This window comes from Lolium perenne, chromosome 7 (assembly GCF_019359855.2).
Source record: "Lolium perenne isolate Kyuss_39 chromosome 7, Kyuss_2.0, whole genome shotgun sequence".
In the NCBI taxonomy this organism is placed as follows: Eukaryota; Viridiplantae; Streptophyta; class Magnoliopsida; order Poales; family Poaceae; genus Lolium; species Lolium perenne.
In genome coordinates, this window is record NC_067250.2 from 232785629 (window position 1) to 232808489 (window position 22861).

At 43.2% G+C, this 22861-nt stretch overlaps 1 long non-coding RNA gene across 2 annotated transcripts; it reads left to right on the forward strand.

The window, feature by feature from the left end:
* The first annotated feature begins 4017 nt into the window (after positions 1-4017).
* LOC127313944 (uncharacterized) lies at positions 4018-18794 on the forward strand. 2 transcript variants are annotated; one of them, XR_007859257.2, is made up of 4 exons: positions 4018-4366; positions 6562-6832; positions 8954-9082; positions 18527-18794. It is a non-coding gene; the product is annotated as an uncharacterized lncRNA (long non-coding RNA). The 2 variants fall into 2 exon arrangements; XR_007859256.2 differs by lacking the exon at positions 18527-18794 and adding an exon at positions 16255-16641.
* The last annotated feature ends 4067 nt before the right edge of the window (positions 18795-22861 follow it).

Here is a 22861-nt window from a genome sequence, read left to right on the forward strand (position 1 = left end):
CATGTATGACAACACATATTCAGTTGAAATGCGCCTTAACAACAAGTGCACTGGATGAATGTAGCACTCTATGACAGTGATTGATCATAATAGAACCAGAGAAAAATATAGAGATGCCCTGAAAACTGTTTTGAGCAGAGAAGAAATACCTGATTTGCAACTCTGCATCATGCTTACCATTAGTGAGTTGATAGGCAAAAGCTAAAATTTGCAAGGAAAATTAAGCCAAGGTCAAGAAAAACATTCACCAGAGTTACTCGAGGCTTTGGTAGGCTCTTACAGCCCAGTTAACCAGAACATCTAGGGCCGGTTAACGACATGGTGCCCAGGTCGATTTTCGGAGAAGCGGCCCAGAGATGTTGGCCCATCCACAACGCATGGGCTGGAAAAGTAAAATAGCCAGAGGGGTGCGATACGGATGACCAAGTGATCAGGGACATCCATGAGCTTGATCGCACGGCTGAGCACACCAAATCGCTGCGGTGGCTCCTAGGTAGGCAAGCTATATTGTTAACTAATTGGGCAGGGTCTCATGTTGTAGCTGAAGCCTCTCAGCCGAGGCAGGGTGTTGACGCTCTACTTGTTCTCGCTGCTGGAGCTACTAACAGGAGAATAGGAAATACTGGTGTAAGCAACGTCCCTCGGCCGGCGGCTCGACCTGATGGCGATATGGAGATTGATGGAGAAGACTCTGAAGATGCTGATAACCTTGATGAGTAAAAAAAAAGGTTGATGTCCTGGCGACAGCGGTCCTTCGTTTTGCTGATGCCGTGTGATAAAGTGATGAGATAAACTTCCGCTTGCTGTGTGCTGTTGTTCGTCTCATCAAATGCCCCATCCTGTTAGCTGTAAAAAACTTCTAGTTTGTTCCTTACCATCGAACACTAGCTGTTAGATATGCGGTGATCACCTTTACTTTCTTTTGCGTTGTAAGCTTTTGCTGCTAGATGTTCTCCAGTGGGTTTGGAGTTGTACATAATATAGGAAGCAAACCTGACACTGTTTTTCGTTATCCCCCGATAATGAAAATCGATCCCCGTGATGGGTCGCTTGGAAAAAAACAAGGGCGGCACATGACCGTTTTTTATGAACACGGTAGAAAAAATAATGAAAGTCAGAACTCTGATCAACCGAAGCAGTAGACCTCCGGAGCAGAATTAACAGATACAATGAGTTGTAGATTACAATGAGGAGTACATGTCTTGAGCATAAGAATAGTTCGTATACAAGATATGCGGACATAAATACAGTAGATTGATTGATTACACGAGAGAAGTAGCCCGCATCTCTTCTCTTTTCTTTCAGCTTACGATTCCGCAGCAGCAGCAGCAGCATCGTTGTCCTTTTCCTCTGGCGGGTTCACGGCGACGGGGTACACGGCGACGGGGTCTATGCCGCGGGACTCGCCGCCGACGGGGTTGAGGCCGCTCAAGTCGACCGACGCCCAGAGCCGTTTGCTCCACTCCTCGTACTCGGCCGCGCCGGCCTCGTCGTCGGACTCGATTTCTCCGTTCTCCAGGGCGTCGTAGGCCCTGTTGTAGAGGTCGATGTCTTCGTAGTGAGTTTTCTTCATACTCTCGATCCACTCCGGACTCATCAGATTCAGCCTAGCCATCCGATTCAGGTTCCGGATAAACGAGTCGGCTTCGTCATCTGAGCACTCGTCCACATCCGTCGCCGCCGCCGTTACAGCCACCGTCTCGTCGACGTCCGCCACCATCTCGTGGGCCTTCTCATCAGCCACCTGCGGAGGATAATAGTCCTCTTCCGCCGTCCGTTTGGACACCACATCGCCTGCCCTAGCAGCCATAGCTCCCCAAGTATGTTGTTGGATTGGGGATTTTCGATTACGATGGAGGCAGCGCCTGATGTCCACGTGATCTATATACACGAGCTGGAAGCCTACGCTGGGATAGATAGAGTCGGAAATCGAGTCCGTCACGCCTTCCTTTGGGCCTCCTCTCTCTTTGGGCCCCCACTTTAGAAACATAATTGCAACTACTCTCGCTTTCCAGGGCCCGGACCGGGGTGCTTTACACCGACTTGCTCGGTGGCGAGCGAGGATCCGCACATCCCCTAACCGTTGTTGGGCCCAGCCCACGATCTCGAACGGCTGTTTCAGTTCCTGAATAGTTTTATTTTTATTTTTTTAGATTTGAATAATTTTTAAATTGGAACAAATTTTAAATTGGAATAAATTTTCAAAATTTATTATTTTATATATGAATAATTTCTGAATTTGAACATTTTTAAAATTTGAACAACTTTTAAATTTAAACAATTTTGAATTCGAACAATTTTTATATTTGAACAATTTCGAATTTGAAAAATATCACATTATTTGAACAATTTTTATACTTAAACAATTTTCGAATTTGAAATTTTTTTATACTCAGTACTTGAACAATTTTCGCATTTGAACAGTTTTTGTACTTGAACAATTTTTGAATTTGAATTTTTCGAATATCTGAGATAGAACATTTTACATTTAAAAATATATTAAACTTTTAAAAATTAAATCTTAAAAACGAAAAAAGAAACATAAAAGAAATAGAAAACAAAAAACAAAAATAACATGAATTGGGCCGACCGTTATCATGTGTGAGGGTGTCTGTGTGATAACCGACCTAGTCGGCATATAGGATTTACCCCGGACCGGGGGTTTGTTCGTATTTGTTTTCTCTACATATATCTATACCTGAAGCCACAACGCCTCTCATTTCGCCCTCCACAACTCTCAAGCTGCTACAGTAGTGTTGCTCTTCCTCCTCCCTTGACCGGGCCGTCGATGGCCACTCCGCCGGAATAGCTGGCTGGAGTAGGTCTAGGTTGGTGCCGGGGTAGTTCTAGGTGTAGATCTTAGGTCTGTTTGTTGTTTTGTGGCGTATGCCATCGTCTGGGTGTTTGCCCCTTAGTGGAGGCGATGGTCAGGATCTCCACTGCCAGATCCGGGCCAACCTAGGGCTGCTGCTGCTTCTTCCTCTACTCCAATGGCTGGAGGGAGGAGATGCAGGAAGTAGCATCGTCTTCCGCAATAATTTGGTGGCCACATGCTCCTCTTATCCCCTGGATATCAGCAAAGGTGAAGCGCTCCTGGCCGAATGTGGTGGCGTGGGGGAGAGGTGTCCTGCTGTTGTAAGGTTCATCTGTTCTTCTCTCCTGGCCGGCCATGGTGGCGAGGAGGAGCAGAAGTGAGGCTCGCCGATTTTGGATCGAGGGGAGGGATCTTGTCCTCTCTGCCGTTGTGGCTGCTGCTCAAGTTTGTCTCCTCTGCTTTCTTCTCAGCCTTGCCGTGGTGGCGAGAGAAGTGGTGGAAGGATGGACTGGATAAATGCTCCTCGGCGCTTGCCGGTGCTACGGAGCTTCTTCGTCTAAGCTCCTTCGAGCGGAACACGCGTCGATCCTTGTCGACGACGCGATCTTTGGTCGGCATGGCAGCCCATCTGCAACCTCCAAGACGGAGGCCCTTCTCTGCTTCGTTCGCCGGAGCTCAACGCCTCTTCACCGACAAGTGGTTCGTCCCCGGAGGAGGAGAGGTGGCCAGCGGATGCTAAGCTTCGCCGAAAGTGTGCCGTTGGGCATCTCGGCACCGTATCTCGACGAAAACGTCTGGAGATCGCCGGCGGTTGGTGGCGGCGGCACCCAGGGCCCTGATTGCTTTTTCATATTTTGCTCCAGGGTGTTTCTTGTAACTTTTGAGGTCATTTCTTCAAATTCCTGGTATTTTCTCCGTGCGAGTGATGTAAAAGGATCTCTTTGTAAATTGTACCTGCCACGTGTGGAATGAAGCTTCTCTGGGATCTTCCAGACCCCTCTCTTATTCAAAAAAAATAAAATACATCTATACCTCTAAACCCTCAAAAAAAAATCGAAATACTAAAAAGTGCTCGGAGGCCCGTAGTCACGTCTGAGCCTCCTATTTGAAGCCGTCCGATCCTTCTCTGGCGTTGGTGATCACACGCGCGTCCGCTGGGTTTTCCGACAACTTTGCCACCTGGGCCCGCGTGGCCATAGTCTGACCGTTCGTCTCTGTCTTCCTCTGCCGTTCCGTCTCTATCGCTTCCCGTCCCCATTTCTCGTGGACGAACACAGAAATTGCTAGGGTTTCTCCAACGGATCTTCTCGGGGTTGAGCGAGCGCGCGAGAGGCCTCGAACCCATGGGCGTAGGGCGAGCGCGCGCCAGAGGGCGGCGACGTCGAGCCCTCTGGTCGAGCAGCGCGGTGGGGGGCTAGGGGCGGTGAGCGCTGCGGCGGGAAGCGAGACGCCCGGTAGGGGCGACGAGCTCTGCGGCCGCGCGCGACGACGGAGTGCTCGGCGACAATGAGCCGCCACGGAGGTGACTGCATCGATTCATCGACTACACAGGTGATTCTCTATGCTTAGACCTTTCATCCCGCGAGATTTGTTTGGTTGAAAAGTAATTTTCCGTTAGATTGTGCGGATTTTTAGCTCGCGGTGCATATTCCCTGCTCGTGCTGATTCTACTCTGTAGGATGTAGATCATCATGGTGCCCACGATTCATCTTTGTCCCCTTCAACTTGTGGCCGTTGCTTGAGATGTCCTCCATCCCTCCTCTTCTCTGCTCTGCGTGTCCGCTATGCTTGTGTGCCACCTCTTTCGAGTATGCTTGCCGATTGATTTTATAAATGTGGCAGTATTGTTTTCGCCTCTGGATTGCTAGATTGATGCTGCTCCGTCCGTCCCTAAACCTGTAGCAAGTGTGCTGCGGGCTTCGGCTAACTGCTGCGCATACTACTGAAGAACTGTCACGTTCAGTCATACCAGTGCGAATTAAATTAGTGATCAAGGACATTGGTATAAGTTTGAACTGCTACTCTTCTGGATGCACGTGTGGCCTCAAACCATTGTTGCACTAATTAACTAAGCTCTACTTCAGCTATAAAAAAGAAGTAATGCTAGGTGTTTCCAAAGTAGACAAAGTCATGAAAATTGTGAGTAGACATATATTTTACTACTTCAATGTGTATATGCTTTTTTTTTCAAAAATTTCATACAATGAAAATATTCAAACTGCCTGTGTGATGAAAATATACCTACTCTAAATTCAAATCAGCTGTCTTTTTTCCAAATGCATTACCAGAATATGCACTACTTGATCATTGTTATGAATTTTATGATCATTATGCTTTTGGGTAGACACTATTGTTCTGTTCCACTTGTATCGTACAAAGCTAATGAAAGATGACTAGTGAAATACAGAAGCGTGGCATTTTTTTGTTTTGTTCCAACTCGTGCATTGTTGCCTTTTTATGATCTGGATTCGTGGCTAGTCGGACATATCTTGTCTTGTGGTCTGGACTCTAAACTTCGATAGCTTTGGTCCCTTCTTGTGTTCAATATTGATGTCAATTATTGAACCATTGTTTGTAGGATGTCTGAGTGAATGTAGCCGCAACATCACACGAAGAGAATGTCCTTAAGACGAAGTCAGACGATGTAGGATTGGAGTATAGGAGGAATCTAGTTGATACTTAAAAGCTGGATAAAGTGAAGTGGATATCATCAAGTAGTTCAAAAATAGTTTATTATTTCTTCGCATTACTTTATATGTTCTACTTAAAGATATATATCACAAAGTCCAACTACTGACCCACAATAGAACAAAATGCCTGGGCTATGCATAAGCAGGCTAGGCTTTAGGAAGAGGGTCACTGTCCACCTAGCTCCTAACGTCTTTTCTAACCTTGTTTATCACTATGCTTAAGTGTGCTATCAGTATGATTAAGATGTGTACAGAAATAAATTAAGTTGATTCGTCCATCATGCTTTAGTTGTTGCGTACTGTTATAATCTATCTGGTAGTTTTTTTTTTTGCAACATGTATAAATTGTCCACTGGTTTAATTAGTTTCCTTGTCAACATGCTTAAGGTGCAAAGGTTGAAAAAATGCTCAAGGTGCATTTTTTGTTTGACCAACATGCATAAGTGGGCTAATGTTTTAATTAAGTTGTTTTATTAACATTCCTTAAGTTGAGCACTAAAAGTACTTAACCTGGTTCTGCCAGCATGCTCAAGTTGTTTTCTTACAATCTAACCATGCTTTTTTCCCCTTGAACAACATACATAAGTTGGCTACTGATTTAATTAAGTAGGCTATTGAAAGTAATTAAGTTGCTTTTTGTTCAACATGGTCAAATTGCTAGCTGGTAAGTCTAGCTAGGTTTCTTTTCCCTTGAACAAGTTGGATACTAGCTTAATTAAGTTGCTTTGGTCAACATGATAAAGTTGGCTACTAAAGTCGTTAAGTTGCTTTTGCGCTTAGTAAGCTCAAGCTGTTGTTTACCGCCTAGAACAACACGCATAAGTTGCATACTGGTTTCTTTAAGTTGCCTAGGTAACATGCTTAAATTTGCTATTAAAAGTAATTAAGTTGTTTTCTATTCAACATGCTCAAATTGCTATCTGGTCAGTCTAGCTAGGTTTTTTTTTCTAGTGTAAGAAGATTGCTACAAAAAACGACACAACAACAAAATTTGGTTTCATTCTTAAAACTCACATTCTGATCCTTTTTTCCTTCTTGTCTTCTATGATTGTGCAGAGGAAAAATTGGATTTCTATCATGCTCAGGGAGCTATGCATAGATTTATCTAAGAGGGTCAGGACTTCTGTTGAAGCCATTGGTAATCCAGACAATGAAGCAAGCTCTAGCAATAATCAGGGCAGAACAAGGAAGATGCGAAGATGTATGGAGTTGACGAGGACAAAGAAATGTCTGAAACTACCTGTACTTTGTATGCAAAAGAGAAGTGTTCTTTGTCCATGGGGGTTAGGTCCCCTATGTATGCAATATTTGCGTCCTTTTGTCTGAGGTATGCCTCTCTAGCTGTATCCACGATGCAACTAAGTTGTTACATACGGATTGAGATTTGGTACTTCCAGATTCTCTCCAAATCCTATTGTTTTTTTTTGGTATTAAATAACTGTGCTATCCTTGGTCTCAGAGTTTGAGAATTTGCTGCAAATTAACTGCACTAAGTTGCTTATCATGTTTCATTAAGTTGATTGAAGCTTTAGCTTAAGTTGTTTTCAAGTTTAATAAACTTTCTTTTTTCCTTTTCATTAAATTGATTAACCACTTTAGCTTAAGTTTCTTTCCATTTTATCCTAAGTTGTTTATCCTATTTCTAAACCTGAGAATGGTCGGCTACCTAAACCATAACGCAACCAGACCCGCGCTACCGTTGATGAGAACCATACCCAAACTGAAACCATTCAATGTTGTTACCAGCCCAACCAAAACCAAACCAACTTTACTTTTCCCCAAACTGAACTAAACTCAGTGCACACCCACGGGTTAAAACTATTTGCTCAAGTGGTTTTAGAACCAATTATGCTATAAGCAGCAACTGTTCCAGAGTCAAGTTTGACTCAGCTGCAAGACGTGGAACGTGATCAGCAAGGGACGCGCGTATTCGTAGGCGATGCACGCGAGCTGGGATTCCTTCCCGTAGTATCGCTGGACAGCGCACCTCGGCAGCGTCGGAGCGGCACGGCAGGCTCCTGTCCTACGCCGCCGACGAGGCGTCCACCGACGACACCATGCTGGAGCAACGCGAGAGGCCAACCGGAAGAGGCGCCCCATATCCGGCCTCCGAATCATGAGCCGGCTCCGGGTTGGACGGCAGCGGTGGCGCCATGAAGAGCATGTGGTTGCGCAGCTTGAGGTAGGAGCTCCCGCCGCTCTCGCTGCCGTCGGCGATGGTCGAATCAGCAGCGGCAGCCGTAAGAGGCGATGGCAATAGCGGCCTCCTGGTCCTCTTGGCGACGGCGGCGGCCCTGGACCTGGTCTGGACGTCGACGGCCTGCGTGACCTCCATCGCCTGAGGCGGGCGCCGGAGGCAGGGGAAGGTTCTCCTTGCCTTCGAAGAAGGGGTGTGCTCCGAGACGCTGCCGAGCATGGCGTGTATGGGGCGCGAGACGCCCTGCAGCGGCGCTCCCACCCCCTGTCCGTCCTTGCCGAGGCCCGTGCCGGGATTGAACCCCATCTTCGCCACCATCTTGGACGCAACGGCGCGGCGACCCCTGCCCGTCCTTGCCGAGGCCCGTGCCGGGATTGAACCCCATCGTTTCACCACCATCTTGGACGCAGCCAGGCCGTAGTTCGACTCCATGTTCTCATGGGCCGGCGCTGCAAACGCCCGGCGGCGACGCTACGGCGCCGCTCCGTGCTCCCGCCTGGTCCCCGCGGCGAGCTCCTTTCCCGCGGCGACAAGCTCTGCACCTTTTTCACCGCCGTTGACGGAGACAAGCTGCCCACCTTTTTCGCAGCCTGGAAAGCTGGAACTACTACGAGAACTGGTTAGGAACCATGGGTTTGACCTGTTTACACCTGGAACCGTTGGACCTATACCTAACCACAACCAAACCAGATTTTAGAGGAACCGAACTAAACCAAACCTTTTGCAGAGCCAGCCCATTACAACCCAAACTAAATAAGCCCACGTGCAAAAATCAAACGGTTACACCTGGTTTATCAAGAACCATTCTCAGGTTTACCTATTTCATTAAGTTGATTATCCACTCTAGCTTAAGTTGTTTTACCGTTCCTCCTAAGTTGCTTACCATTTTTCATTAAGTTGTTTGACGACTTCAGCTTAAGTTGTTTTCTAGCTTCACCAAAGTTGAATTGATTAGCCACTTTAGCTTAAGTTTCTTCCCACTTTATCCTAAGTTGCGTATCCCATTTATTAAGTTGATTAGTCACTTAAGCTTAAGTTGCTTCCCACTTTATCATAAGTTGCTTACCCTGTTTTTTATTATCCAAATTTGAATGTTTTTGCAATCAGATCCAAACCTGACATCTGGAACATGAGAAATGATATTAGTTTTTGAATGTTTTCGCAATCCCTAGTCATGCAAGATAAGTGAAACATGCATTTTTCCTGCAAAACATATGTTTTTTTCTTACATGGTTGAATTTGTTTTTCCAGAACATCAGTGTGCGGGGGTGGCAGCATTATCAAGGGAGGAAAATATTATCCCTACATTGACGCTGCAACACTATTTACAAAGTCAGATATGACAGATGCTTAGTGTTCCGAAGCTACTAGTAGTCGAAGGTACTGTGTTTCGAAAGCATATCTTTGAACTTATATTTTTGTCAGTACCATGTTAATCTTTTGTTGTGCAAAAGATTTCTCTGGGAACTACCTTTTAGTATGTAGCCATGTAGGAATCCTTGGAGACTCAAGTTTGTGTCACAACTCTCATTAATTTTTTCTTGTCTACCTGCATATATGTTGAACACAACTTATATGTAGAGTTTTTGTTTCTGCTATGACATGATAAGTTGCATCTGGGGTTATGCTTTTGAGTTGTATACCCCTGCCAACATTAATTCGGTTTCAAACTTCCATCTTTCGTTGTTGTCCCATGTATGCCACTTTGTTATACTTAGTTGAGTACTCAAATTACTTAAGTTGATTCCCTCCCATATGCTTAAGTTGTGTGGGTATCTACAATCTATCTAGGTTTTCCTTTTTGAGCAACATGCATAAGTTGGCCACTGATTTAATTAAGTTGCCTTTGTCAATAGGCCTAAGTTGGGAACTGAAATCAATTAAGTTGGTTCCTTCGGCATGTTTAAGTTATGTTTTATATCGTAGTTGGGTTTCATTTTCTTTTTTGGAGCAACATGTTGGTTCCACTAGCAGCTTTAAGTTGTGTTTTGTAGTCTAGTTAGTTTTACTTTTCATTTTGGAGCAACATGCATAACTTGGCTATTTTGGTTTATATTGCAACATGCCTAAGTTGGCTACCGAAATTAATTAAGTTGGTTTTAACATGCTTAAGTTGTGTTTTAGTCTAGTTGGTTTCCATTTGCTTTTTTGGAGCAAACATGTACAAGTTGGCTACTTGGGTTAATTAAGTTGTACTGTCAATATGCTTAAGTTGGGTACTGAAATGAATTAAGTTGGTTCCACCAGCATGTTTAAGTTGGGTTTTATAGTCTAGTTAGTTTTCTGGTAGTAGTACCTAAGTTCAGTTGATTCCTACAGTGTTCTTCGGTTGGAGCCCGAAAGCATTTAAGCTGCTTCTAATGACATGCTTAACTTGTCTTTTTAATACCTACACTACGGGAAAACATGGCTTTGCCGTGTTGGCAAAATACACGGCAAAGGACCTTCGGAACACGGCAAAGCCCTTGCCGTGTGGCGGAACACGGCAAAGTCCACACGGCGAAAAACAGCTCGGCAAAGGACCTTTGCCGTGTGCCTTTCTACGCGGAACACGGCAAAGCCTTTGCCGTGTGCCTTCCACCCAAGAACACGGCAAAAATGCAGTTGACGGAATCTCGACTTAACGGACGGCGCCACGTCAGATGATCTTTGCCGTGTGCCTACCATCAAGGAACACGGCAAAATCTTTTCTTTGCCGTGTGCCACACCATGAGACGAGCACGGCGAAGAAACGGCACGGCCCACCCCTTTCCCTTTCTTTGCCGTGTGCCACCGACGAGGGAACACGGCAAAGGCCTCCCTCTTTGCCGTGTGCCACCAAAATAGGGAGCACGGCAAAGGCCGTTTGGCACGACCAAATGGTCGCCCCGGATGCACGAGTCAACGCCACGTGTGCTCTTTGCCGTGTGCATGCACACGGCAAAGGGCACACCCAGTTTTTTTTTTTTGATTGTTTCCTTTTAATCCTGCATGCATATAACAGTTCAAAACTCATAAATATCATCATATATCTCCATATCATCGTAGCCGGTGTCACCATATCATCATAACCACATAAATAACAACAAAATAGATCATCAAATGTCCATAGAAGTCACATAGTTCATCAAATGTCCATACAAGTCACATAGTCCATCAAATGAATCAAATGTTCAAAGAAGTCACATAGTCCATAGTGGTTACATATCCATAGTGCAAAGTACATAAACACTATATAGATAAGGCAAAGCTAGCCACGTGTCCTCCGCAAACACATGAAAATCATGATGATCAAGGGCTCTACATGTTGGCCACACCGGTGATGATCAAGGAGCATCATGTTGCACATCCTAAATCAAGAGGGCATTGTGAGATTGGCACATCATATATTTTTGACAAGTTGCAGTTTTGACAAGTTTGTACAATAAAGTGAGATTGACAAGTCATATATGTTTGAGAAGTTGCAATTTTGATGAGTTTGAAGACTAGAGCAAGTGAGGCTAAACTTAGAAGCGCGTGAGTCGCCAATTTAGGAGAACTAACCTGGAACAACGTGCGTTGGTTCCCAATGTTCGTGCTTTCTTGAAAGTGACGTACGAGGGGTCGGTGTGATTTCCAATTCACCTTGGGCCGCATGGTTGGAGCCGCCAACCGAACTCTATGACTACAACAACAAATGGTGAGCATTATTTAACAATAGACGCAAAGACAACAAAATGGCATATGTACCGACTACTTACCCAAGGGAAGGTGAAAGGAGGACCAGTCCCGCGCTTTGCATTAGAAGTGGAAACATTGCTAACACCAATTCTTTTATTAGTATTAGTAGGAGGTGCAGCAACATGTGTAGCATTAGCATTACTAGTGGTGGTAATAGTCCAGACTTTAGCTACATTCTTCTCTTTAGCTAGTTTTTCATTTTCTTCTCTATCCCACCTAGCACGCAGTTCAGCCATTAATCTTATATTCTCATTAATTCTAACTTGGATGGCATTTGCTGTAGTAACAATTTTATTATGATGATTCTCATTAGGCATAACTTTCGATTTCAAAAGATCAACATCAATGACAAGACTATCAACTTTAGAAGCAAGTATATCAATTTTCCCAAGCTTTTCTTCAACAGATTTGTTAAAAGCAGTTTGTGTACTAATAAATTCTTTAAGCATGGCTTCAAGTCCAGGGGGTGAATTCCTATTATTGTTGTAAGAATTCCCATAAGAATTACCATAGCCGTTGCCATTATTATAAGGATATGGCCTATAGTTGTTACTAGAATTGTTCCGGTAAGCATTGTTGTTGAAATTATTATTTTTAATGAAGTTTACATCAACATGTTCTTCTTGTGCAACCAATGAAGCTAATGGAACATTATTAGGATCAATATTAGTCCTATCATTCACAAACATAGACATAATAGCATCAATCTTATCACTCAAGGAAGAGGTTTCTTGACGTAATTTACCTTCTTACCTTGTGGAGCTCTTTCCGTGTGCCATTCGAGTAGTTGATCATCATATTATCAAGAAGCTTTGTTGCTTCACCAAGAGTGATGGACATAAAGGTACCTCCAACTAAATCCAATAAATTCCGTGAAGAAAAATTTAGTCCTGCATAGAAGGTTTGGATGATCATCCAAGTAGTCATCCATGTGTTGGGCGTTTTTAACCAAAGATTTCATTCTTTCCCAAGCTTGAGCAACATGTTCGGTATCTAATTGTTTAAAATTCATTATGCTACTCCTCAAAGATATAATTTTAGCGGGGGATAATATCTACCAATAAAAGCATCCTTGCATTTAGTCCATGAATCAATACTATTCTTAGGCGAGAGATAGCAACCAATCTTTAGCTCTTCCTCTTAATGAGAAAGGGAACAATTTTAATTTTATAATGTCACCATCTACATCCTTATACTTTTGCATTTCACATAATTCAACAAAATTATTAAGATGGGCGTGACATCATCTAACTAACACCGAGAAAATTGCTCTCGCATAACAAGATTCAATAAAGCGAGGTTTAATTTCAAAGAATTCTGCAGTAGTAGCGAGGTGGAGCAATGGGTGTGCATAAGAAATCATTATTATTTGTGGTTGTGAAGTCACACAACTTAGTGTTTTCAGGAGTATTCATTTTAGCAACAAATAAAGCAAACTAGATAAAGTAAATGCAAGTAACTAATTTTTTTGTGTTTCGATATAGCAAACAAGATAGCAAATAAAGTAAAACTAGCAACTAATTTTTTTGTATTTTGATTTAGTGCGACAAACAAAGTAGTAAATAAAACTAAGCAAGACAAAAACAAAGTAAAGAGATTGAGAAGTGGAGACTCCCCTTACGGCGTGTCTTGATCTCACAACAACGGCGCCAGAAAAAGTCGCTTGATACGCGTTCAACACGCGTCCGTTGGGAACCCCAAGAGGAAGGTGTGATGCGTACGGCGGCAAGTTTCCTCGGTATGAAACCAAGGTTATCGAACCGATGGGAGCCAAGAAGCACGTTGAAGGTTGATGACGGCGGGATGTAGTGCGGCGCAACACCGGAGATTCCGGCGCCAACGTGGAACTGCACAACACAACCAAAGTACTTTGCCCCAACGAAGCAGTGAGGTTGTCAATCTCACCGGCTTTGTAACAAAGGATTAACCGTATTGTGTGGAAGATGATTGTTTGCGAGAAAACGATGAAACGATGTGCAGTAGATTGTATTTCGGTATAGAGAATTGGACCGGGGTCCACAGTTCACTAGAGGTGTCTCTCCCATAAGATAAACGACATGTTGGGTGAACAAATTACGGTTGGGCAATTGACAAATAAAGAGGGCATGACCATGCACATACATATCATGATGAGTATAGTGAGATTTAATTGGGCATTACGACAAAGTACATAGACCGCCATCCAACCGCATCTATGCCTAAAAAGTCCACCTTCGGGTTATCATCCGAACCCCCTCCGGTATTAAGTTGCAAAGCAACAGGACAATTGCATTAAGTATGGTGCGTAATGTAATCAACAACTACATCCTTAGACATAGCATCAATATTTTATCCCTAGTGGCAACGGCACAACACAACCTTAGAACTTTCATCCTTTGTCCCGGTGTCAATGCGGGCATGAACCCACTATCGAGCATAAATACTCCCTCTTGGAGTTACAAGCATCTACTTGGCCAGAGCATCTACTAGCAACGGAGAGCATGCAAGATCATAAACAACACATAGATATAACTTTGATAATCAACATAACAAGTATTCTCTATTCATCGGATCCCAACAAACGCAACATATAGAATTACAGATAGATGATCTTGATCATGTTAGGCAGCTCACAAGATCCGACAATGAAGCACAATGGGGAGAAGACAACCATCTAGCTACTGCTATGGACCCATAGTCCAGGGGTAGACTACTCACACATCACTCCGGAGGCGACCATGGCGGCGTAGAGTCCTCCGGGAGATGAATCCCCTCTCGGCGAGGGTGCGGAGGCGATCTCTGGATCCCCGAGATGGGATCGGCGGCGGCGGCGTCTCAAGAAGGTTTTCCGTATCGTGGCTCTCGGTGCGGGGGTTTCGCGACGGAGGCTATTTGTAGGCGGAAGGGCAGGTCAAGAGGCGGCACGAGGGCCCCACACCACAGGGCCGCGCGGCCAAGGGGGGGCCGCGCGGCCAAGGGGGGGCCGCGCCGCCCTAGGGTGTGGCCCCCTCGTGGCCCCTCTTCGTCTCCTCTTCGGACTTCTGGAAGCTTCGTGGCAAAATAGGACCCTGGGCGTTGATTTCGTCCAATTCCGAGAATATTTCGTTACTAGGATTTCTGAAACCAAAAACAAGCAGAACAAGAATCGGCACTTCGGCATCTTGTTAATAGGTTAGTTCCAGAAAATGCACGAATATGACATAAAGTGTGCATAAAACATGTAGATAACATCAATAATGTGGCATGGAACATAAGAAATTATCGATACGTTGGAGACGTATCAGCCGGCCACCCCAACACCACAAGGTGGCCGCACCCTATAGTGGCCGACGCCCCCTCTCCCAAACCCTAGCCGCCCCACCTTCTCCACCTCTCCCGTAACGCTTAGCGAAGCTCCGCTGGAGTTCTCCATCGCCACCGCCACCACGCCGTCGTGCTGCCGGATTCAAGGAGGAGCTACTACTTCCGCTGCCCGCTGGAACGGGGAGAAGGACGTCGTCTTCATCAACACCGAACGTGTGACCGAGTACGGAGGTGCTGCCCGATCGTGGCGCCGTGATCAAGATCTTCTACGCGCTTTTGCAAGCGGCAAGTGATCGTCTACCGCAGCAACAAGAGCCTCATCTTGTAGGCTTTGGAAATCTTCAAGGGTGAGTCTCGATGATCTCCTCGTTGCTCCCGTCTTCTAGATTGCATCTTGGCTTGGATTGCGTTCTCGCGGTAGGAAATTTTTTGTTTTCTATGCAACGTTATCCTACAGGTGGATGTGGAGGAGAAATGCCCGAGACATGGGTATATATAGGGAGGGCGAGTGCTGAAATGTCGGGAAAGAAACGGCGGGAAAGAAGAGAGAAATGGCGGGAAAGAAACGGCCGAAAAGAAAAGAGAAATGGCGGGGAAACATTGGGAAATTGATCTTTGCCGTGTTCTTTTTGACATGGCACACGGCAAAGACACCTTTGCCGTGTTCTTTTTGACATGGCACACGGCAAAGACACCTTTGCCGTGTTCCTTGCTCTTTTGCACACGGCGAAGATTTAGCGCCAAAATGCTGCCGACATACTACCTCGCGCAGGAAAAGTTGGCGGGAGGGGAGGGGTGTGCGCGAGAGAAGGACCTTTGCCGTGTGTCCGTTAGGGACACACAGCAAAGCCATGTCGTTATAACGGCGCCGTCTTGAGAGCTCGCTCGGGACACGTGGCGCAGCCTTTGCCGTGTTGCAGACCTTTGCCGTGTGTCCTGGCCGAAGTTCGCCGTGTTCAACTCTTTGCCGTGTTCTTTTTCGGACCTTTGCCGTGGTTATTGTTTTGCCGTGTTCTTTTCTCAGATGTTGCCGTGTTTTAAATCTTTGCCGTGTTCTTTTTCCGTGGAACACGGCAAAGCTAGTAATTGCCGTGTTCCGAGACGCATGGCACACGGCAAAGGTTGAGCAACACAGCAACTACAGTTTTTCCCTTAGTGTAGCTAGGAACACATTAATTACTTTCAAGAGCCAACTTAAGCCCATTGTAGAACCAACTAAGCTAGTGTTAGAAAACCAACTTCAGCATGGCTTTTGGAAGTAATTAATGTGTTTCTAACACAATTCTTGAGTTGGTTTCCAGAAAACTACCTAAGTTGCTTGAACACTGTGTTTAAGTTGGTTCCTGGAAAAGCAACTTAGTTGCTTCTAAAAACCACGAAAGAAGTCAAGTTTGAAATCAAATATGTTTAGTCCAGTATGCAACTTGACATGTACCTAGGTTATTCAATCTTTAACTTACCTTGGTCATGCAAGATACTGGCAAATGATATGTAACTTGGGTGCATTTTCACATTTCAACAACACTAAAAAATCACTTTTTTGTACTAATTTGGTTCAACTATTTTTCCAGATAAATCAGTTCGCGATGGTGGTAACATTATCAAGGAAGCAAATTCCTATTCTCTTTATCGTCGCCACAACTATATGTACAAAGTCAGATAATACTGATGCTTAGCTACCGTTTATTCGATCTAAATAATCCACTCCCTCCTTACCAAAAAGTGATTCTCAACATTTTTTAGATACAGATATCTAGACAAAGTTGAGAAGCTCTTTTAGGAAGGGACTAAGGGAGGAAGTTACTGTTTTCATGACAGTACCTTGTAGAACTTCTGTCGTGCAAAAGATATAACCAGGAACAACTAGTAGTATGTCCGTTTCAGGGGTACGTCAAGCTCACATCGCAACTGTTTAGTACTGCCTTCTTATGATCACTATGTCATGACAAGTTGCACCTGGGAGTTTTGTTTTATCTGCAATTGAATTCCCTGTCTTTCCTATGATTATTTTTTTCCAACAATGCACTATCAAGTACCCGGGTTAATTTTTTCCAACAATGCACTATTAAGTTTAGATGGTTGTCACTGGTATGGTACTAATTTGTACCATTGCAATCTACTAAGATGTTTTCTGCCTGTAAAGAAGCATCATGGTTGTGTTCCTAGATTCTTTACCCTGGTGTCACGGTTTTTTACGACTGAGGTTATATAGTTGAACCAGACATAGTTGTATTTTGGCAATGTTCTGTTTGCACCTGGCAGTTTTCCCTCTAGTTCTGCTGAGGTTATAAAGTTGCACCTTGGATACCTTATTTTCATGTTATAGGTCATGGAAGCTACAACAGTTCTTTTTTACTTGATCAACATGGGTTTTCTTCATGGGGCGTTGCTGTAGAAGGTGTGGGGAAGGGGGAGAGCATGCAGATTTTTTTTAGAATAGCATGCAGATCTATTCTACTTGACCGCCTTGTGCATGAAAGAAAGCCCGTTGGTGGAAAGGGGTGGTGCGTGACCCAGACACACAGCTGTCCGCCCTTGACCCAGGCGGTCATGCGATTCTTGATTCCTGCGTGAGGTGTCCCTTTCCTCTTTTGGACGCGGTTAAAGCGTGGGGGCAATACTTTCCTTATTTGGACTCAGGGCTGGATCGGACTAACCTCAGGAGGCCATGGAGATTGTGTGGGTGTTCAGTCTACCACTCATGTTCACGTTACATGCTCAATCAGGCTTCTGTTGGCAAAACCAACGACAACCCCTATATCAGTCTTCTTTCTCTTTTCGGGAGCAGAGCTGAAAATTTTGTTTTTTTTTCCTTGGGCTGTTTGTGGCAAACAATATGGGCTAGTACTTCTGGTTTTGCACAAACGTAGGGGCTAGTACTTCTGGTTTTGCACAACGTAAGAAATGGTCCATGCGTGCGCTATGACTTTACCGTGCAAGTCAAAGTGTCTCTAGTGCCACATTGAAATGGAAAGAGTATGTGTTCTGATTTAGTTTTTGCAGATCCTTTTGAAACGTGTTTTGTTTTGTTTTGTGGTTTTGATCTCTATCAAGTCCTAGACCATTAGATTGCTTTGTAAACAACGATGTCCTAGAAGTTACACATGAGTTGTACCGAGGGGTTTTTCAGTTGCACATGGGTTGTAATTATTTTGAGTTGCACATGTGTTGCAACTGAGATCTTTCTAGTTACACGTGTGTTGCAGATGTGTTTCAACTCAGACTTTTCGAGTCGCACATAAGTTGCAACTGAAATTTTGCCTTGTTGCACATTGGTTGCAACTGATTTTTTTCAGTTGGACATAAGTTGCAAGTGAAATTTCACCTGTTACACATGGGTCGCAACTGAAAAAAATTCAGTTGCACATAAGTTGTAAGTGATAATTTTCTAATTGCACATGAGTTGCAAAATGGATTATTTCAGTTTCATATGGGTTGCAAATGATATTTCCCCAGTTACACATAGGTTGCAATCATACCTTTAGAGTTGTATTATGGTTCATACTGATCTGGAGTTGCACATGGAGTGTAAGAGTGTGCTTAGTTGCATACCGTGTACAACTAAGCATCAGTTACACACCACCGAGTGCAAATGAATGATATTTTTAGTTGCATAATTTATTTTCAATTTTTATCTAGTACCGATTCTACTATTCCGATGAAACATGCATTAAACCTGAGAGTGATAGTAGACAACAAGCAACCCATACAAAGACACTAGACGAACACGCGAGCTTTGCCTCTCCGCCTGCATGGCGTCATCGCATGGCGTGGTTTATTAGATTTGTAGTGGTAAACGTTTTAGCTTTTCTTGAAATTCTTACTTCTTCCATGTTGTTGCAGGTGGTTATTTGGATTAGCTACGCTGATCGAACGATGAAGATTGAATCAACTAAATTTTCTGGGTTGGGTGCACAATGGCGAGCCTTAGAGGAAAGCAAGCATTTGGTCTAGTTTTTCATAATCTGACAGTGCAAGACTAACAAATGTTGTCGCCGAAATAGTTGATGGAGTATATGGTCAATATCTGAAAATACTGACTATAAAGTTTTACTCTGATTAATACTTTTACACCAAAAATATTCAGCAGAACTTCATAGAAAAAACATAAATGATTCAGATGAAGCTTCCAGGACCCCGTATGCTAACTGAAAAGGTGAACAAAACATATTGGGATGCCTCTAATCCATAGAAAATTACTAATGCAACACAACTATCAAAACCCAACACCTGGATTTGTAATAACAACATCGAACCTGGTTTGTTTCAGAATTCAGGATCAAAAGTAAAAAAATCACGGTTACAATTAAATACAGTGGTAAAACTGTCGAAACTTTAACTAATGATTGCGAACAATCACACAAACTCAGAACCATCTCTTTAGAACAAAATGAACTCTAAGCTGGTCTGAGTAGAGTAACAGAGCACGGTAACATATGAGCAACACCAGGAGAATTCTCGTCGGGTTTCATACATCACAAACAAAAAACTGCAAAGTAACATCACGGAGACCTTGATCTTCTTACACCTCATATCTACTTCTTATCTGAATACACGTCATAGTCATACAAGAGAGTAAATTGACCATCGAAAAATGGCTTAGCCCTACCCCTTGTTTTCGTTTTGGGAATGAGTAAACTCCTAAATCTCTAGGAACAACTTCAGGATGCCTCATCCAACGAAAACAGGTAAACAAAAAAAAAGAACAAAATAGGATTTAATATGCGCTCGGTACTTTGCTCTTGACTGGATTATCGCCCCACATTGTGTCGATGCTTTTCCATGCAGCTCCAGATCAAATTCCATTTTAAAACATAATATAACTGTAAATGGGATAACCACAAAAACAACCTGATCATGTGGTTCCTGATAGTTCCAATCAGTTACCTACCTGAGATTCTGAAATTTTCGCAGTGCTTATATTTCTTAATGTGCCAAGAAAAAAAAACAAGGCCACATTAATATTGGCAATCATAAACTATTTTTTTACAGATGCAATTTCTTAGAGGGAATCGTTTCTTTACAAAGCAGCACACATTTCCTAGACTGTTAGCACTATAAAATAGTAATGTTTAAGGAATATATTTAGAAAAAAAAACATAGATGGAATTGCGAAAGTACTACCGAAGCAAACAATTGGACAGAGTATCCTCAACAGATTAGCACACTAAACAGACCTGCAGAAGCCTTGCGTAATCAACTACCAAACTAAAGAATAAGTTGTGATGCATAGTATAGGTTATGCATACACATTATTTAGAACTAACTGTGGTAACTATAGAAATGGACAATTGAACTACTTTTGCAGGATAAAACTCTTTCCACAATAAGAGATGATGAATTTGAAGCTCCTGCCTTCTTTTATTCGTTGTTCCCTCTTGGGTGTGTAAAATCAGAATTTCAAGTTGAAACACTGAACAAAAACAACTCTGAAGAAATAAAAGCTCAAACTTCAAGATTTAGAATTTTTAGAAAAAACCTAGAGGTTTCCCCACAATCATTAAGGTTATAGACTATAAGATAAGCTCACATAGGAACTGAGGTATGTCAACTTAAACACTCAAACGTTGGATATCACTAATACCACGACATGTCTGCATGTAACACTTGTGAGGCTGGTACTGCGACACACCTCAGGTGAACCTGACTGATGCATCATTATGAGAGCCTATACTTTCCTTGTGACATTGTACCTGCGACCAAATCGATTCAAAACCCTCGCATGGAAGAAATTAATCCCATGCAGGGAAACAAATAAAGAGAACATAAGGTATGAACTTTGAAAAGGGATTTTCGCGAGGAGATTTGTGATTGACTATAAATTGAAAATTTTAAACCAAGAGTAACCATGGGTGGTATACCAAATTAAGTTCCAAACTAACTTAATTACTTCACAAAAAGTATCACCAGCAACTTCTTGGGAGACCCTATTATCATAAGATGCATGGATTAGTGGTTCCTAAATAAACTATCACATACCACTACAGATCCGAAAAACTTAAGAATTTTGGGAACATATTCCAAACAGGCTGCTAGGGTGCCAGCCTTAAGCCTATCATAGCTATTTCCTCCAGTTCACCTAGTGTGGGCGCCTGTGGTACATGTTCACTTTTATCGATGAAGCTGATTTTTTAACACGATACAAATTTCCTATTATTAACAATGATTATTGGTATATTAAATATAGTTTGGTAATGAAACAACACCTAGTACATAACTTGTAGTATCTCAGTAGCACATAGTTTCATCATTGTCTATGCTTAAGTCTTCTGGCGTGAGAGAGTGATGAAGTGCCAATAGCAGACCGTGGCCAAGGGATAATAGAAGATATATTTGTCCTACAGCTCCTTCTCCATTAGCCTGCATGAGCAGCACCACAGGTCCACAACCACCAATCTCGCCATTGAGAACAAGCAAGTGCGTGTATGTTTGCCCCCCTCCAGAGCGCTTTGCTCGATTCATTTGGCCGAAGTATTGGCTTCTGATTGATTCCTTTCGTGCACGGTGGTTTGCTGAATTTAACCAACACCGCAGGTGCTCTATCTTCTACACACTGTCCATGGGCCCTAGCTATTTGTGGGCCGCCTGTCATTGGCTAGCGATGGTGCGCTATGCTGTGCTGATCAAATACTCCGTATGTGATGCTGCAGGTGCCTGTGATTTTCGTCAGCCGTACTGCACGCTGCATCATCCTTTGTTCGGTTCGTTGTGCAAACTCGTCTATTGCAATCTTGTCGAGTCTGCATATAGGCCCTCTTCTCATCTGGCCCTACATGACATCTTCTATGTGTGTGAGCGACTCTGTGCAATGGTTGTTTCCCTCTGTTTCTTGTGGGTCCAGCGACAGGCCCGTTTGTATCTAGCGGCTGTTTGGTTTTAGATTAGGCTTCTGAGACCGCCGCTCTTCGCAGGTGGACCCGATTACAGTCTGGGCCCGATGTCTGTGTCGTTTTGGCTTGAAAAACAGGTCAAGCGGAGCAGTGTTGTTCTTTGCGTGTACACTGGCTTGAAAAGTCAATTTATTTTTAGCGTCGTTTGCATGAAAATTTAAATATATAACATGGCAATATGTGAAGTGGAACAATTTATCAGTCCTCAGAATGCCAGATTTGACTCCATTAACTCTGTAGGCTGCGGCAGTTTTTCAAGCTTCGATTATTAGGAGAACAGTGTGATAGGTGTTAATCATACAAAATACTGATCTAGCCTCATCAACGGTACTTGGGAAAATAAAAATTTCATGCATTTACCAGTATAAAGCTCAGATAACATTGTTTAATATTCTACTCCCTCTGTTCTGTAACTAGCAATCAAAGTAACCCTACTGTTGTATTTACTCCCTTGTTTACACATATAAGAGCCATATTCTAACTGTATGCCATGTGGACATGTGGTACTTTGATTGCCTGCGCCCAAAAGCAAGGCCACGGCCCAATTATGACTCGACGTGTGGACCAATGTAAAGCACAGAAGCAAGGCCAGCGCCCAGCTCTTGCGAGCCACATGAGCCTCTCAGGATTAACCTTACTGTAAGCACACCTACTGTAAGCACTTCATTTGATATGCCAAAATGCTCACCTATTGTTAGCCCGGTCGTTTTAGCTTCCATAAATTTCATCGATATTAACTTCCAAATCTTACTGTGGTGCTTGTATGTTCACAGAGAACCATTGACATATGGTTTAGTAACAGTATTAAATACAACATTACTGTTTGTGGATGAAAAAATTATGCGTGGTTTTCAGTTTATGGTCATATTTATTGTTATGTTCATTAACTTTTAGCGTTTGGGTATATTTGCTATGCTGGCATCTACTTACATGAAGGTGACTGACTGGTTGCTTTTTTTATACCTATTTTCACCTGCTAATTATCGGATTTTTGATAAAGAAACAGTCCATTTATACAGCTACCCTTATCTTCATGCTACAAAACGAAAGAGATTTGGTTTTTCCTTATCTGAGAATGCGCAGCAGAACGTGTTATTTCTATACACAATGATTGTTGCCTTTGGTCACGTGTCTCTCCTCTTTTTATCTCAATTTTTTGTATTTAGATGTATTAAAAAAATTACTCCTATTTGGATGTTCTTTGTTAAATATTTGATGAAGAGTTCAGGTAGTCAACTGGATGAACATGCATCTTTTTTGATTGCTGAAGAACATGCATCTATCTTAA